This window comes from Bubalus kerabau, chromosome 19 (genome assembly GCF_029407905.1).
Source record: "Bubalus kerabau isolate K-KA32 ecotype Philippines breed swamp buffalo chromosome 19, PCC_UOA_SB_1v2, whole genome shotgun sequence".
Classification (NCBI taxonomy): Eukaryota; Metazoa; Chordata; class Mammalia; order Artiodactyla; family Bovidae; genus Bubalus; species Bubalus kerabau.
Window position 1 is genome coordinate 45,695,912 of NC_073642.1, and position 14,401 is coordinate 45,710,312.

The following is a 14,401-nucleotide window of genomic DNA, read 5'->3' on the forward strand; positions in this document are numbered from 1 at the left end:
TTAAACTGGTCTCCAATTAGTACACTGAGTGATAATATAGATTTCCCTACCTATAAAGTAATTTCCCAGATAAAAATGTTAGAACCCACAAAGATAAACTCAAAATGAGGACAAGGAGAATGGATAATTTTCAACCAATATTGAACCATCACTCTCACAACTCAAAATCCCACCTTAACTGTTAAGCTAAAATTAGATGAAATTATGTCTGATTATATAGTCTTTATATTTCTTAGATCTATTTGCTAAGCTAAAATAATCCTGTTAAAATCATGATCAAAAATAGTAATGTTGACTTTACTTTTATTAAATATAAATTTTTAAACAACTGGATTCTTTATACTAACCTAAAATTAAAATTTTACTTTACTTCAAACTACTACCATCTAATTTTCTCAATTACCATACCCAAATTTCAGTACCATCATAACTCAGTTCTCTGAGTTACATACATAGGATTTACTTTAATTTCTGATATTTAATCATTGTTATACATAGTTATTATTTTAGAACATGTTTAATAAATTATAATGAACATATTGAAAGTATATTTTTATATGCTTATATTTGATCAAATCAATAGCATGGCTAAGGTACCTCAAAATAACACTTCTCCTAAAATTATCCTACATGTTTACTACTGAAAACTTACCTAATGTATTATTAATTTCATATATTGGTATCATGATCACCTTCTTGCTTCTTTACTACTTCTAGACTTGAGAGTGAAAAGCTGATTGCTGTATTCAGAAAGTAGTTAAAAGATACTGTCATGAAATAGGACTTTGTGCTTTTAAAAAATTAAAAACATTGTAAAGGAAACTATGAAAGAGTATCACAAAGAAAAAAGAGAAAACAAATTAATTTAAAATTTTATCAATTTAATTCTGTTAAACATTTGTCCTCCATTTATGGGCCAAGACACTGTACTAGTTTATGTAAGGGATACAATATAAGTGTATCCTGACCTCAAAAAATGTATAATCTTGTAGGAAAGAGATGCTGCTGCTGCTGCTAAGTTGCTTCAGTCGTGTCTGACTCTGTGCGACCCCATAGACGGCAGCCCACCAGGCTCTGCCGTCTCTGGGATTCTCCAGGCAAGAACACTGGAGTGGGTTGCCATTTCCTTCTCCAATAGGAAAGAGATGATGTAAGGGCAAATAACTAATACAAGAATTGTGTGAGTCCTAATGACCATGAGTAATACAATGCAAAAGGAGATGTAGAAAAGATTAAAAGAAAATATAGAAGGGGGACCCAGGGTGGGTCCTAAATGAAGTCATTCACAGGGCATGATTTGGATGGCAATAGAAAGCTCATGTTCCAGCATATCCTTCTCTCAAGTCTCAAGATGCAACCCTCCACTCCGTTACCCCTCTGGATGAAGCAACCAGTGGCCCCCACTTAAATGTAAAGTGTAAATATACTAGTAAGGCAAGACATACACCAATCTAATACCATCCAGACTAGTTTAATATTTGAGAAGGTATACTGCCTTGGATAGGTGAAGACAAGACTATGAAATATGTATTTTTTAGAAAGCTTGAGCTAGAATACTTTGCCTGTCTTCTACTGACTGATTAAGAAAGGCTTTACTTAGGTGATTTGGTGAGACAGCAATTATCTGGAACTGAAAGAAAGCTTTGGGAACTTTTTTTTTTTAACACATTTTTTTAAAATTATTTTTATTAAGCTTTGGGAACTCAATTCTCTCATTTTGCAGCTGAAGAAACAGAAGTTCAGGAACTGAAATCTAGGCCTCCTGACTCCTTGTCTAGTCTCTTTAGACGTGGATTTGATAATATTTAATTTTCTTGTATACCTTACTTGCACTGTATCTATAAATGAGCTAAAATACTATTACAAATCCTTCCTAAACTCCTAAAATGTGTAAGGGGATAAGATATACTACTCATGATCAGAAACAGTAGTTTTTGAGAATTATCCAGAAAAGCAATCGGGGTAATACAAATCCTAAATTTGTCCAATTGAAGAGCTGATAAGACTTATCTCCATGCTTCAGTAAACACATCTAACAAATATAAACACTTAATGTCCCTTGCCTCTAAGTAGCAGTTATACAGGTATTCAGAGGATAGCTGAGAAAGGTGTCTTATAAATATATTCAAGGAATATCTTCAACTTCATAACTCCTTTCCTTAGTATCTCTGACACCTGTCTCAAGTCTGTGATCTCTTTTTACATGCGTGCATGCTTGCTAAGTTGCTTCAGTCATGCCTGACTCTGTGCGACCCTATTGACTGTATTCCTCCAGGCTCCTCTGTCCATGGGATTCTCCAGGCAAGAATATTGGAGTGAACTGCCATGCACTCCTCTAGGGGATCTTGATCTCTTTTTAATGTCTTTATAATTCACGGCAATTTTGCCTATAAAAGATTTTTATATATTGTTCTTTAGAAGCAATGAGTACCCAAAACCATTGGCCTTGTATTAGGATAGAGGTGTTAGACCTCAGCTGCCCATTGAAGTTACCAGAGGGGTTTTTGAAAGATACTGATGCTTGGGTCATATCCTAGACTAATTAATATGATCTCTGGGGTAGGGACCCTAGTTTGGGGGGTTTAAAAATCAACTCAAATAAAAAATCAACTCATGATTCTAATGTACTGCCAACTTGAGAACTACTGAGAAGAGATTGGATGGTTAATGCTGAAGTAGGAATGTTGGCAATTTTTGAATTCATTTTTTATTCAACCCCTTAAAGATATGAATTATGGGATGGTAAGTAGGAGTTGACAGAATGTCTGTGGCCATCATCATCATCACAGAAATAGTTTACATTTAATGAATGCTTCCAGCTTGTCAAGCATTGTGCTAAGGGCTTTAAATGAATCATCTCATGCAGTTCTCTCAACCAAGTACTATTTATCACTTCCATTTTACAGATGAAGCCACTGAGGCTCAGAGAGGATAATTAAGTAGCTTGCTCAAGGTCAGATAGCCCAGGAGCAGAAAAAATGAAATTATCAACTCTATGGAGTCCAAACTCCTTACTACTACTCTATATTTCCAAGGGACTGATTTGCTAATCTAGCTCAGATATAAATTGAAGCAGGGAAATTGAGCCAATGCACTAAACAATGCATTTAGAACTTGTAATGATCAAGAATGTTTGTTAGAGGAAACCATGGAGAATTTTTAAAATTATCTCAGAGCAGTGAAAGCCTAAGTATTATAACTCACAGTCCCAAATCCATAAAGATAATTCTATAAAATAAAAATTAAAAGTCTCTGCATGACAAAGGCTACCACAAAGTTGGAAGACAAATAGCAAACGGGGAAAAGAATTATTTACAACTCACTGACAAAGGGATGATTTCCCTAATGTATAACTTCCTGTTTTCCTGTCATAATAATAAATCACAATAAGCCAAGATACACAGAAAAAAGAACATAAATGGCTTTTAAAACATATAGAAAGATTCTCAACCTCACCCAGAATAAGAGAAATGCAAATTAAAACTACACAGAGATGACATTTTTCATCCTTCAGATTTGCAAAGATCATCATCATATGTTGGTAAGTCTGGGGAAACAGGTACAACCTCTGTAAAGGGCAAATTGGTGATACTTATCCAAAATTACAAATGTACATAAAATCTCCATCTCTAGGAAAATATCCCATATTTGAATATTAGACTCTATTTTGGCTTTGTTAGAAATAGCATAATCTTAATGGAAATGTCCATAATTAAAGTATGATGTGTTCATACAATGGAATGGTATGCAGACATAAGAAAGAATAACAAAGTAAAAAAAAAAGTTCATTAAAATATGCATTTAGTGTATATTAAATACAGACTTAATGTGTATACATATTTGCTTGATACATAAAATGCATCTGGAAAGACACTGTAAAATAACACACTGGTTGCCTCTGGGAAAAGAGTTGCTGGGGACAGGGATCAAAGGAAGATTTTTTTCACTTGTAGAAAGTTGAATAAACATTTTTAAGATACAGAGATTAGATGGTAAGCTGGCAGATAAGATAGCTAATATAATAAAGTCTTCAACACAACAATTGGAAATAAGTTTAGAATTGCAAATACAAAGTAAAAAATGTCTGTTAAATATTTCACAGGGCCTAGCACAGTGCTTTTTCCATGACAGGAGTTCAATACACATTTGTTGGATGGATGAGAAGTTAAATGGATATATAAAATACAAACTTAATTTGATTACAGTGAAAGAAACAGAGTCGGATAGGTGGCTGCTTTCATCTTATCCTAGAAATAGAATTTAGATTACATACAACCGAGAAACTCTCTCTAGACTACGTTAATTATTATCTCTATATCAATTTACAGAAAAAGTTATACTATATTCAGCCAAATAGATTATTGTTTTTAAAAATAAGACATATAAGGAACAAGTAGAAAGTTTTAAAATTTGAATTACAGGGTTCTTAGTTTTATCAATTGCAAAACTAATTTTTAAGTTTTAGTTTATCTGTAGTAAATAGCTACCAGATAAAAGTTGCATTAATATTTGCCATCTCATTTACTAATTTCTGTTAATACTGAATATAAAATACTGGAATATACTACTTTTTCCTCCTTCTCTTTAGTGTTCAGGCTACAACCTATTATCATCAGATACAATTTTAAATATTGCTATGTATTTAAAAAAATCTTTTAAAAAAATTTACTACCATGCCTGGAACACTGTAGGCACTCAAACCTATTATGTGCTAAATTCTTTCAATTTTTCCTTAAAATATTTAAATGATTATTATTTATAATATTTGTAATTAGGACCACCATCTTTTTTACTATGCTATGCTATGCTAAGTCACTTCAGTCGTGTCCGACTCTGTGCGACCCCATAGATGGCAGCCACCAGGCTCCCCCGTCCCTGGGATTCTCCAGGCAAGAACACTGGAGTGGGTTGCCATTTCCTTCTCCAATGCATGAAAGTGAAAAGTGAAAGCGAAGTCCCTCAGTCGTGTCCGACTCTTAGCGACCCCATGGACTGCAGCCTACCAGGCTCCTCCATCCATGGGATTTTCCAGGCAAGAGTACTGGAGTGGGGTGCCATTGCCTTCTCCGTCTTTTTTACTAGTTAGCTCAAGTGGTTGAAGCATGGTATTCATGGCATACTGTAAGTTTGACACCAATAACTAGCCCCATATTGCAATGTATTCATGGACTGCCTGGCAATTATGGATGAAGAGATAGAATTAAGACAGTTAAAATTCAGAAATCAGTTCTGAACATTTAATTCTAATCTAAGAGTTCCTGATGAAACATGCTAATGTTACTCTAAGACATTTAGGATTTTCTCCCTCTTACCTCCGTAGCCATCATCAGACCTAGAACCCAGCAGTCATGCTGCTATCCTATTTTCTCTAGTCTAAATGTTTAGGTCAAAACACACATCTTTTATTGTCTTAGCACAAGTGAAATTTATCTTTTTCAGCTGAAAAAGCTTTTTCAACTACCAGTAAGATGTTTCTTAATGACTTCCTAGCATCTAGACCCCACATTCCTGGCATCTAGAAACTAGTTTACCTACCAGAATAAACATCTTGCCTATTTTAGGAACAAAAACAAAATTCCCCAATACTAAATACCTCTCTTTTTTTCCAATAGCCCCCAAACATGTCCACAGCCTATTTCCCAGAGTCTGAATGCTGTTATACATGGCAGAAGAAACTTACGGGTATGATTAAGGTTAAGGGCCTAGAAATGCAGCAAGCTGCCTGGATTATCCAGGTTGGCCCAATCTAATCATGTGACTGCTCACATGTAGAGAACCTTTTCTGGGTGTGGTCAGATAGAAGGGAGGACTAAATAAAGGTCAGAGGGATATGATGTTGCTGGTGTGGAATGGAGAAAGGGAGCCATAAACCAGAGAATGCAGTGATCTCTAGAAGCTAGAAGAGGCATGGGAATGGATTCTCCCCTGAAAGCCTCCAGAAAGGGACATAAACCTGCCTACACTTTTATTTTGCCCAGTGAGACCCGTGTTGTGGACCTATCACTAAGTTTCTGGTAAGTTTTTAGAAAAGCAATAGAAAAATAATATATCCAGTGATGAAAATATTCTTAATTTTCAGCTGATTTTCACAGCAATAATGAATGATACCTTTGATCTTTAATGAATAAAGATTTAGCTCTTTCAAGCTGAGGTTATTAGCAATTCCTACTTCTAGAGTTTTCTGTCATGATTCATCCAACTGCTACCTCTCCAAGTTGCAAAAATTCATCTAGTTATTTCATAATGCATTTTTACCTTAACCATATACAACCATAATATATATACAGTTAGAATAAGCTGTATATAGTTGGAGAAGGAAATGGCAACCCACTCCAGTATTCTTGCCTGGAGAATCCCAGGGACAGAGGAGCCTGGTGGGCTGCTGTCTATGGGGTCACACAGAGTTGGACATGACTGAAGCGACTTAGCAGCAGCAGCAGAATATAGTAAGAGGATTATCAGTGAACAAAGACTTTTCCCCCTCATTAATTTCTATCTCCTCAGACCTCATTAGGGTCTTGCTCCATCAATCTTCCCTCTATCCAATATTAGCCTTTCCTTCACTACTGAGATCTCTGCCCTTCGGCTGTAATCTAGCTGCAAGTTTCTTTCCTGAGGGTGGGGGTGGGGAGGAGATTAAGTACATCTTTCTTGATCTTCAGCACTATTTCTCTTTCTCAACCAACATTTAAAAAAGGAAACCTATGCTCCTTGTTTCTACTTCTTTATTTCTCAACCTTCTGTAGCTTCCCCATACTCCTCCCTGAAACTGCTTTTGATTCTAAACCCCTAACTGCCAAATCCAATAGACTCTAACCAAGGAGGAGTCCACCTTATTCATTCTATTCCTTGGCATCCTCTCCTACATTTGGCTTTGTGACACACTCTACTCTGGCTTTCCTTCTATCTCTCTGAACTGTCCTGAGTGTCTCTGCCATCACCTCTTCCTCTTCAGCCTATTCCCTAAACCCTGGTGCTTCCCAGCTTTCTTCCATCCATTCTCTTCACCTGTCACTCTTCAGGGAAGACTTCTCTAAACCAACATCTCCTCCTGACGACATCAACTGCCCCTATTCTCACTGAAACATGAGCTTTTCTTAGGGTCTTCCTGTTCCCTTGGGGACTCCACCACAGCTTCTTGAAGATTTTTTGAGATGAGGAGTGAGTCAACAAACTGAACTTTTATGAAGATTAATCTAGGTGTGGTAGGTAAGACTGACTGTTTTGAGTGGAGCCTGGAGGCAGGGAAACCAGTTGAGAAGACACTGGAGAAGGACGAGTAGGAAATGACAACAGCCTGAATATTGCCTTGGCAATGGAAAGGAAGAAAAGCCAGGAGAAATATTTCAGTGGATGTATTTAGTGACAACTTGATTACACATCAAGGGAGAGAGAAGAAAAGTCAGAGATGAGTCAGAAATTTCAGACATGGGAGACTAGAAAGGTCATAATTAACAAAGTTGGGGCAATCAGGTATAGAAATAGGTTTGGGAAGAAGATGAAGCACTGGATTTTAGACATGGAATATCAAAGCAGTGATGCCCTCCAGGTATTGGGAAGACTGGGCTCAGTGGGAAATAACCCACCTGCATTGCAGGAAATGCAAGAGATCCAGGTTTGATTCCTAGGTCGAGAAGATCCCCTGGAGTAGGAAATGGCAATCCACTCCAGTATTCTTGCCTGGAGAATTCCATGGACAGAGGGGCCTGGCGGGCTACAGTCCATGGGGTCACAAAGTGTTGGACACGACTGAACACACACATACATACACGCAAAGTTGATTGGTATACAAAAGTAAATAATACTTACTAAATAAATAAAACTCTTGATACTCTTTCTGCTCTTCAGGTGCTTGACCCAAGTATCAGGATGCTCTAGAGCCTCACCGGCACTCCAGAATTCCTCACTGGTATTCGCACCGTGAATCAGCCCCAGCATTTGCTTTCTGCTGCCTCTTCCTGATCTATCGTTGGAAGGTATTATGAAACACATGCCCTCTAATCGTAGGGCCTCATAGACATGCTAATGTCTTTTAAAGCCATCTCTACTGACCACGCTACAACAGTTTTTCCAAACCTCTTGATTTTTCTCAAGACTCCAACCTCATCTTCCTTTCTTAGCTGCATCTTGCCTCCTCATTTATTTACAAAATCTGGGCCACTCAGTATGACTTCTGTTCTCAACCCAAATTTTCTTTTCACCTCACCCTCTTTTCCTCCTCTGTTGTCTTCTTTCCAAGGCTACAGCTGTGCTTTTGACCATATTTTTTTCAACCTCTAAGATCTTATCCCATGCTTGTTTCTTTAGTATCTCCCCTCAGTTGCTCCTTTTTTGACCTGCTAACAAATTCAAGCCCATGTTATCCTTTAAAAAACCTTTTTTCCTTGACTTTGATTCCCTCAGAACTATCAACTTATTACTCTTTTTTGGTGTTACTAAGTAATATAAACTTTACCACGTCATCTTGATAGTGGCTTGATTCTCACTAGAGCAGTTTTATTTATGTATATCCTGTATGTTTGTCTCGCAGACTCCAAAATTAAAGTTTCAGTAGGGCAGAAATCATATGGTAAATTAATCATAAAATGTTTTCAGCTATGATTAATCAAGAAACAATTGTGAGATTTGGGAGGCTGACTTCTAAGAAACAATAAATAATATTGTACTCCTTTGCCTTTATCTGTTTCCAAGGAGTTAAAATTGTAAATGCACTTAGAGTTGTCATGTGATGGTTATCTCTTGGTCATAAGTCAGAATTTTTCTGATGTCTGTAACAATAGCAATTATACTCATTTAAGAACATAAGCACGAGTCTTGGGCGATCCCTATAGCAACAAATGTAGATGCTAGCACGAGAAGTGGGCATTCCAGTTTTAAACTTAGAAGGCATCATGAGAATACTAATTTTTTCCATTATTAATTTAGATACAATTAATCTTACTTCATAAAAGTTATTTACATTTTAGAACTTTCTATCAGGAAAGTTGACAGTGCTTCCCCCTCTCTGCTCTACACATACACCTTATTCTCCTTCTAGCATAAAAAGCTACCTTTCTTCAGTTAAAAAACAAATAAATTAAAAAAAATAGATACCTTTCACCCTTGTCCACTATACTGCCTTTCTAATTGTTGATGAAGTTAGAAAAAATGCCGGAATGTATTGCTAAGTATTTGGATTTAAGAGCTAAAGAATGAGCTATGTAAAAGCTAACTGTATAACCAACTTTTAGAAAAAGTTATTTTTGTAATTTCACAAAAATAAAATGTGTATTTAATGTTAAGGCTGCAGTCCATGGGGTCACTGAGGGTCAGACACGACTGAGCGACTTCACTTTCACTTTTCACTTTCACGCATTGGAGAAGGAAATGGCAACCCACTCCAGTGTTCTTGCCTGGAGAATCCCAGGGATGGGGAGCCTGGTGGGCTGCCGTCTATGGGGTCGCACAGAGTCGGACATGACTGAAGTGACTTAGCAGCAACAAAATTAAGACCCCACAGCTAGAAAACTCCTGAAAAAATATCTAAAGATATTATGATCTATAATACATCAAGTTTATTCCTCTTAATTAAGTATAAAAATTAAATTTAAATCATTTAGAGAGCAACTTTTAGGTGTAAAGGTCTTTGCCAAGCACTGAGCTTAATATTTAAATATAAGAAAGTCATAATGGCTCAGATTAAAGGTTTATGTCACAAACGTGTATAGGAGAACTACATTCCATTTTATTATTCTTGTCTTAGAGATAATAAAGCTGAGGTATAGCAGGGTAAAGAAATCACCCAAGATCCCTCTTCTGTGTAGGTAGAAGAGCTGGGATTAGAATTCAGATCGATTAGATATCAAAGTCCATTTATTCAATAAATATTTCTTTGTGCCTTTTATATGTTAGATACAGTTCTAGAGACTTGGGCTTCATCAGAGAAGAAAACAAGATCCCTGCATTCTTGGCATTAATATTTGTTAGCTGACAACACCTCTGTCTTCTCGCCTGCCACCTATCTACACATGTAAAGATGAATTTATTTTCCCAAGATTAACCCTTCTACTGAGGCTGTTGATTTTATCACCTTTATCACAAGTCTCCTTTGAAACCCAGCTTCATTATTGCCTCTTTCACTGGATCCATCCAACCACATTAAATATACATGTCATGTCTCATCTTGAAAGATGACTCTATGTCCCTATTTTCATTTCTTTTTCTCATTCCACACCATACCCCATATTCCACAGCACTCTTCTAACCCTCTGCTACCTCTTTTTCCTTCCAAAGGTTGTTTGCAGTCCTCATGCCTCTCAATTTGTCTACAACATTTAAGCATTCTGACCACTCCTGAAAACTCCTTCCTTGACTGGTAAGAAGTCAGTTTATCCTAGCTTTAAAAGAACTGTATTTCTACATCCATAAGAGTATCTTTAAGACAGAAATAGGACCATCTCCTGTCATCACAGTAAGATGTTGAATAAGACAGAAAGTTAGCTAAATTTTTCTTGAAATCATCTAGAGGAATTTTTCCTTTTACATCTTAAGAGCTTTCTAATACAAACAAGAAAATACATATTCATATTTATTGTATCATACATTTTCCTGAAAAGTAGAGATAACTACAAGCTAGTATAAAAATCACATATCATTTCTACCACTCAGAAGGAGACTCAGACTGCTTCTGACTCAATACACTCAGAACCAGATACAAGAATTTAAAAAGCATGGATTTGGAGTCATTTAGTGGTAGGACAAAAAGTTCCATATAAATCAAGTTTATTTCAGCCCAGTACCACAAGAACTTAGTGCCTCTAAATCATTAAGAAAAGACAAAATGATATTCAACATACTGTTCAAGAGTCTCAGTGTGTATATACTACATATACTACATATATATACTGTATATACATGCACTTTTAAAAAATCCTTTCCATTGTGAATTACATGGAACAGTGCACAAAATAAACATACAGCTCAATGAATTATCACATACATATACACACAGACAAACACACAGAAAGAAAGAAAGAAAAAACCACTACCCAGGTAAAGAAAGAGAAGGTAGCCTGTACTCCATTGTTTATGAGATTCATCTATGTTTTCACACATGGCTGTAGATTATTCATTTTCATCACTATATGGCATTCACCATAATTTATCCATTCTTCTGTTGATGAATATTGGTTGTTTGCAGTTTTTACCTACGAATATTCTTATGCATGTTTCTTGGACATGTGAGTGTGTAGATAAGAGTGAAATAGGACATATATATCTTTAGCTTTATTAGATAGTCAAACTCTCTCAAAGTAGTCATACAAATTGGCATTCTCATCAGAAGCATTATATAAGTTCTAGTAACTGCGTACCTTCATTCATATTTGGTATTGTCTCTTTTTTAGCCATACTGGTGAGTATGTGGTAATACCTCACTGTAGCTTAAATTTACACTTTCCTGATTGCTAATGAAGTTAATTATCTTTTTATATGTTTATTGGCCATTTAGATTTTTCTTTGATGATATTTCTTCACATTTTAAAAGATTTTGATAGTAAGTGGTTGAAATAAACAGAATAATTTTTGTTAGGTGGAAGGGGGCAAAAGAACCGCTATTAAAAGTGCTTTAATTTTGCTTCTGGGCTCTCTGAGCAAGGCAAGAAAAGACCCAAAGTTTCTCTGTACAGCAAAGGAGAGTCATTGTTTCTACTGACTCAGCTTAAGGCCAGCAAATACAGAGAAAATGTTATTTTGTTAATAGGCGTTAGAGAAATTTGTCTATGAAATTTGTCTATGTTTCAAAGCTTACTAGGTGAATTTTGTGGAGTCTAAAAGAACAAGGAGGCTAGAGCCAGAGGTATACTGTTGAGAGAGAAGGCATTAGCTTAAAGAATGGACTTCAGTCAGTTTCTAGTGGTTTTCGGTAGCAGCAGAGAGTCTCAAAGCCAGAAAGAGTATTTTCAATAGAGAGTAAAAGTCTGACTGGTTCTCCCCCATAGGCTAAAAGTGAAGCTGCAAGTGGGGGCTGGGATGGGAGGGACAGCTAACCACTGGGTGATCATATATGGGAAATTTACAAATACAGAAGTTTCATTTCCCCTCCACGTCAGATTATTGAAGCTTTTGGTAAAGTCTGTCCTATCAGATGAAAAGAATCCCATATTTGCCAGATATCCTTGTAATAGTTCAGGATAATTCATCATGCTGGAGAAACAACAGGCTGTTGCAGATAGCAAATGCCTTGGTAAGATGGGAGTTTTAATTTTCCATTTGGTACACAAAGCCTTGGGAAATGAAGTTTCCTTATCTATAAAGAGTGGAAGTAGATTCCAGGCTCATAAATATTTCCACACAAATTCAACCAAAACTTTAAGGTATACGTAGATTACAATCAATAATACCTAATCTAGAAAACAGAATGCTATGGAAAGCTTTATTGTTATTCATTTTATAAAGTTAGAATAATATGAGAACAAAATCTGAGGCACACAGCATACACACACACAAAAGAAAGCCATAGTATGACTCAGGGAACTCAAACAGGGGCTCTGTGACCATCTAGAAGGGTGGGATGGGGAGGGAAATGGGAGGGAGACTCAGGAGGGAGGGGACATGGGTGTACCTATGGCTGATTCTTACTGGTATATGACAGAAAACCACAAAATTCTGTAAAGCAATAATCCTTCAATTAAAAAAAATAAAGTGACAAAAAAGAGAAAACAGCAGATTAACACTATTTATGAAAACCGATGCCAAAATTCCCAAATAAAATACTAGCAACCAAATTCAGTGGTAAAGTATCAGAATAACACACCCTAACCAAGTGAGGCTTATTTCAAGAATGAACAGATGGTTCAACATTAGGATATCAATAAATTAATTTCACCACATTAATGGATCAAAAGAGTACAAATCCAAGAGTGCTTTGAGACAGAACGAAAGAGGACTTGATCAGATTCAGTGTCTGTTCCTGGTTTGTAAACAAACAAAAGGGTAAATGAAGACACAATAAAGCTTATGTTTTATAAAGCAAAACTCATCTTTTTTTTTCAAAATTCAAACTTAACATTAAAATTTTGGTTACATTTCCACCAAAATAGAAAACAAAAAAATCCCCATAATTGTTGCTATTCCTCATATTTGTTCAGGAAGCTAGTTAATAAATGAGATAAGAAAAGTAAATAAGAGGTATAGTCTCAAAAAAAAAAAAAGAGAAATTATGACTGTGTGTAGATGATGTAAAACCAGAAAACCAAGAGTCAACTAAGAAAGTATTACTACTAATAAGAGAGTTTCAGAAAAATGTTTGGTTACAAGAGAACTTTCCCATAAAGTAGCAGTAACCATTTGGAAAATATAAGGGAAGAAAGATCCCACTCAAAAAGTGCCCAGACTGAGAGTGAAGGGTACATAGGATCTCTCTGTACATTTTAAAAACAACTTCCCGTGACTCTACGATAATTTCAAAATAAAAAGTTTAAGATGTTACACAGCCCACCAGTGGAAGCTAAGAAAAAGAACTTCTAGAATCTGTGGTGTGCCAGACCCTTACCAGATGCACCTAGAATGCTCTTTCCAATGAAAAATGGGACTTAACAAAAAACACAGAGATAGATGGGTTCACTGCCCTCTCTGGAATGCAAGTTTTCTATTCTAAATCAAATTATCATACCATCCTGTGTGTGCTAAGTCATTTCAGTCATGTCTGACTCTTTGTGACCCTATGAACTGTAGCCCGCCAGGCTCCTCTGTCCAAGGGATTCTCCAGGCAAGAATACTGGAGTGAGTTGCCATGTCCTCCTCCAGGGGATCTTCTCTACCCAGGGATCAAACCCAGGTCTCCTGCAGCTCCTGCACTGCAGGCAGATTCTTTACTCCTGAACCACCATGGAAGCCCATACCATCATGAGCTCTCTACTTTTCTGCTATAGACACGCTGCCCTGTCTATTATACGTAGGCGCAAAATCAGTGGTCAATGCTTTTAGTCACCCTCCCACCAAGAGTGGGACTAATCATGCCTTATCTGTGCAACCTGAGAGATCTCTTTTCTACTTTTAGGCTTTCATGTTCATTTTAACTGGATTTTACCTTTAAAAAAATGCTGGGCCAAAAAAGGCTGTGCAGGCACCCATTATAACACAATCTGGGCCCAACCTTGTCTATACGTTGTTCTAGTGTTTTCCCCTCAAAGTTACACCCCGACTCACACATTTCAGCTCTATGCCTGTGCTGGTTCTGTTCTTCCTCAGAGTTCCTGTAAGCCCCCGATCTAACCCACTAAAAACACCACTCTGATGCTTCTATGCTATAGCAATAGCAACACTTCACTTTCTAGGAAGGTCATTGAGTCTTGGGCTTCCCTGGTGGCTCAGTGGTAAAGAACCTGCCTGCCAATGAAGTAGATGTGGGCTCAATCTCTAC

The 14,401-nt window shown here is 36.7% G+C and overlaps 1 long non-coding RNA gene across 2 annotated transcripts in view; it reads left to right on the forward strand.

Moving 5' to 3' along the window:
* The first annotated feature begins 5,795 nt into the window (after positions 1 to 5,795).
* Positions 5,796 to 14,401, forward strand: part of LOC129634278 (uncharacterized) — a 33,783-nt gene continuing 25,177 nt past the window's right edge. For both annotated transcript variants that reach the window (XR_008705508.1, XR_008705509.1), the window contains exons 1-3: positions 5,796 to 6,014; positions 7,849 to 7,976; positions 10,273 to 10,354. This is a non-coding gene — a long non-coding RNA (uncharacterized LOC129634278). The remainder of the gene's footprint in view (positions 6,015 to 7,848; positions 7,977 to 10,272; positions 10,355 to 14,401) is intronic.